General features: G+C 41.2%; 1 long non-coding RNA gene across 1 annotated transcript in view; it reads left to right on the top strand.

The window, feature by feature from the left end:
* Nucleotides 1-4,250, top strand: part of LOC107184422 — an 8,824-nt gene extending 4,574 nt beyond the window's left edge. Inside the window, exon 3 of the long non-coding RNA XR_001515250.1 lies at nt 3,503-4,250. This is a non-coding gene — a long non-coding RNA (uncharacterized LOC107184422). The remainder of the gene's footprint in view (nt 1-3,502) is intronic.
* Nucleotides 4,251-4,756: the final 506 nt, after the last annotated feature.

Here is a 4,756-nt window from a genome sequence, read left to right as displayed (position 1 = left end):
TGAAGAAGCTAGCTCACTGTTTCAATATTATTTTGTCTCTAGAGTCTTAGCCCTTCTATTTTTCTCGCCTCAGAAATTTCTTGCTACTGTCAGGCCAATGAATGATATATTTTATTTTACTTTTCAAGTTGTTCTTGGTAGGAACACAAGTTTGCCACTCAGTTATTCCATCACTTCCCAAAATAGAATTTTTAGGGAAATGTATGGAATATTTTATATGCATTCGCTATTTCTGACAGTCCAGTAAATTTCCCTTTTCTCACACAAAAGAAACAGTTCCTCTTCAAGTGAGACAACCCAGTGTTCCAAGTTACTGAACCAAATTCAAATCAGTAATCTCCAAGAGACTACAGTTGTATTATGAATCATCTTGAGCTGGAGATGTATGAACTGAAAGACAAGTTACCTACTCATTGTCTGCATCAGTGTGCAAAAATGGAACGGGAGGAGGATAAGTGTAATAAATGATCCTGCAGGGGAAAGGAAGACCAGGGGACACACCGCAGTCACCATCTGTAAGCAATTTTGAAATTCCATTGGACAAACATTTTACGACCTTTGCACTGAGGTGTCAGAGTCCTTGATTAAGTTTCTTATTCTCTGGGACACTGCTGGTATCTACTGTTCTACCTATCATTGGCTTTGCCTTTTGGATGCTCCATCTTTCCTACTATTCTTGACTCATTTGAAATAGGAATTGGAAACTATGGCCAATGAAAAGCTTTCTGAATTAAAATTTTTACATAATTTTTGAGGGCCCACAATATTTTCTTAGTTGTTTGTTTAAGTCTGGGACAATCCAAGGTGTTTTATATTCCAAGCTTGTGATGAAAGAGCCTTTGGAAATGTGGCAAGCTCTGCTTTATTTGCTTCTAGTCAGTTTCATGAATCATGATTCTAGAGTCTGCTTTACTCTTTTGTATTCTTGTTCTATCTTTCTCTCCACATATTGGAAGCTATCTTGAGGTCCTCTGGAACATATGTATCAGGCAGACCTATAATTTATCTTTTCCAAACTTCATTTTATCCAGTAGAAAATGTATACTGGCCTTTGTCTCTCAAAACCAGCTTTAATCAATTCTCTGTCAGAATCTGAAAGCTATACGTTTTTCCAATCATGGAAGGCCCAAATTTCTGCTTGAAAACTGGCTAATTATTCCTGTGCCAATAACTTTCTTGTAATATAATGTCAAACACAGCCAATAGCAAATACTATACATTCTTTTCCTGGAACTGAGTTGGTTCTCAAATTGGCCCCCATATACAAAGTGCAGGGAGAGATTGAGGAATAAGGTGGACCACTCCAGCTGGGAGGGTAGAGGGTTTAATAAGTAAGGGACATTCCTTATGAGGCTTATCGTGGGTGGGTGCAGTACATGCAGACTCCTGCACTTGCCTGCCAGAATCTTAAAGTTTATAGAGGCCTTAAAACATTCAGTCACATGTACTGTCCAGGTGCTCTCCGCACCACCTTCTTCTCTCCAGGTTGCAGCCTTGAATGCGGCTCCCACTGTGGGAATGGTGGGCAGAACCTATGTTCTAAGTACAAGAGAGTGTGTTAAGAGCCTTCAGTTGGTCATGTCCAGTTCACAGGTCAACCAGCAGTGATAGCCTCCCGATGACCTCCTCCAACAACTACAAGAGCAGAGTCCATCATCTTTCTCTCACTTGACCAGAGTTAGCAAATATATAGCCTTTGCATAATTGTGTCTCCATCTTTCCAGCTCCTGACAGCATGTTACACCAGAAGCATTTTTCATGCTATATGTGTTAGGCAACGTTAACTGCCGCAGCAGACAAATCCCAGAGCCTCAGTGGTTCAACAGAACAGCATTTATATTTTTACATTTATTTTCCAATGCAAGTTGGCAGGAGAAGTCACTCTACAAGTCAGGTTGCATGAGGAGCCACAGTTTGGTAGGTTGCTACAGGAGGAGAGAGAAATGGAGCAGGTACACTGATCTTCAGAGATCAGCTGAGAAGTAATGTACCACTTTCACTCATGGTCCATTGACTAGCACTAGTCACTAGGCTGCAAGCTATGTGCAAAGGAGTCTGGGAAAAATTGAGAAGCACATCCTATCTAATAATAGACAAAGATTCAAATTGACTGTACCTTTGCTACACCTCCCATTGGCTAATCAGAGCGATATGCAAATTAACTGCCAACAAAGATGGCAGTTAGTTTGCATATGTAGGGGCGAAGCGGCGGAGCGAAGACTGAAGGCGGCTCCAGCCGGAGCAGTGAGGGCTTGAAGGCGGCTCTAGCCGGAGCAAAGGCCTGGGTCCCGGTTGCTGGAGGAAAACTGGTGCCAGCAGCCAGGGGAAGGGAAGGCCTATTGCATGAATCTTTTCATGCAACAGGCCTCTAGTCTATATTATAAAAACTCAGTGGCCCTAATGCCGTAAGGACAAAGACCAGTGTGGGTGGGCGGGGCCATGCAATTTCACACACTGGGCTTCTAGTAAAATAATAAGCATGTGGAAAACAAATGTACCTTGCTTATTTATTTATTTATTCTTTCACTGTTTTCTAGAGATCGAAGGTCCTATCTATTCAGGTATGCCACAATTCTTTCTGACTCTCGCAAAGTTCTTTCAGCACTAAATACTTCAGGTATTATGATGATTTTAATCACTGTAATACCCAAATCTATTTATATACGGAATTCTTTCAAATGGTAGAAGACAATCCCCTGTGGGGGGCATTCAGGAGGCAGCCAATGGATGATTCTCTTTCATCATTGATGTTCCTATTCCTCTCTCTCTCACACCCTTCCTCTCTCTGAAATCAAATACTAGTATATATGTGTATGTTGTACTTGCCCCTTGTTCCTCACCTTAACACTCTTCTCCTCCCCACTCAGACACAGACATCTTATCTCTTACTATCCCTGTCACCTAAAAATTCCATATCTTGAAAGACATGGAATGCAAGGCATCCCAAGGGTATTTTATTAAAATACAAGTAAAAGCCATCCGTAGTGGCTACTCTGCACCAGAATGTTAGGTTTTTAAGCCTTACAGTACCCCACAACAATATTTGCCAATCACCCTACAAGCTCTTGAGACACTTTCATATCCAGGTCCTCCATTGTCAAACCAATTTGGCTTTTTCTCTCCTGTCCAGGAAAATATTTAGCTTTCATGTAGTATTTCCTCTAGATATTAGGGGAGGCTGGAAAATCCACTGGCTAAGGACTACTATTTCCCCTTAGGAGAGCAAACCTTTATACAAATATGCCAAACCTAGTTACTCCTCTCAGAAGTCATTCTAATTGTTTATAGTTAGCTGCCTCTAAAAAGCAGAGGCTTACCTGGGAGACCCAGGCCTATACCTGTTATTGAAACTTTGATCCACTATGGTCAGCAAGGGTGTGTAATAATGTTATTTCAAAGCATTGCCTGATGAGCAGTTCCGTGCAAGAAGCGGGGCTGCAGGAGCAGGTATGGGTTGAGTTGTGGCCTAATCGGAGAAGTTCTTTGTTTCTCTTATAAATAGGCTTTGGTGTTGCTGTCACTGGGAAAGTCAGAAAGGACACACAGAGACAGCCAACACAGTGTCTTGCTGCATGAAGAGATAGAAATTGTGCACAATTAATAAACAGTGTGGATGGTGGAAGAAAGATTGGAATTTTAATAGAAAACTTCTGTCAGTAGCAGAGGCAGACTGCTTCGCAAATGGTCACAAATGCCTTGAATAAAAGGAGTAACCATTTCAAGAGGACAGCTGCTGGCAAGAAACGGTCGGGGTGTAGGAATATCACTTGTGTAGGAGAACCTAGCCCTGGCTGGATAAAGCAGGCTAACAACCTGGACGTCTACCAAATCCCGCCAGAGATGTGCTTTGTTTGGCTGGCATAGGTTTTAAACAACTTTAATGCGTGTGCTGTTATGTGGCAGTAATGCTCCCGGTTATTGTCACTTTCTATTGTCATATATTCACCCCATGCATACGTTTATGTTACCTGCATGGCCCTGTGTGCATTTTTAACTTGTGATACAAAAGGTATTTTTACATGTTCCTAGGGAGGAGGAACAGAATGCTGATAACAAAGCACCACTGATATGCTTTGTAGTTTGTTCTTTGTAATTATGCTTAGATCATCATATCAAGAGTCAACAGTGTATAGTTCTTATTACACAGGCATTTGAAATCCTTGCTTCTGCTGCAGACAATGATGCCTGCGGTTCTTTTTTTCTTCTTTTTCTTCACCCATTCTTTTTGGAGTCCAGCTTCTGCCCTGAGCTGCCACCACTACATTTTCTGTTTATCATCACAACTGAAGCCATTTCTCCCAACCCTAATTGGCTGTCCTACCCCTCTCAACAGGGTGAGCATTTTTCCCCTCCAGAAGCACCCATTAGAGAAAGGTAATTGATAAAAACCCATGTTCCAGGTGTTTTATCTAGTTAACTCTCACCACAATTCTATCTGTTAGGTATTATTCGAAAAATAACTGTAATTGAAGAACCTGAGATTGAAACAGGCTCAGGGCTTCTCCAGGTCACCCAGGCAGTGACTAGCAGAGGCATGACGTGAATTTCTAAGTCGGTGATGGCGAACCTATGACATTTTTTTGGTTGATCTTTCTTTGTTAAATGGCATTTAAATATATAAAATAAATATCAAAAATATAAATCGTTGTTTTACTATGGTTGCAAATATAAAAAAATTTCTATATGTGACATGGCACCAGAGTTAAGTTAGGGTTTTTCAAAATGCTGACACACCGAGCTCAAAAGGTTCTCCATC

This window comes from Myotis davidii, unplaced genomic scaffold (assembly GCF_000327345.1).
Source record: "Myotis davidii unplaced genomic scaffold, ASM32734v1 scaffold104, whole genome shotgun sequence".
Taxonomy (NCBI): Eukaryota; Metazoa; Chordata; class Mammalia; order Chiroptera; family Vespertilionidae; genus Myotis; species Myotis davidii.
This window is presented reverse-complemented; position numbering and strand designations above follow the sequence as displayed.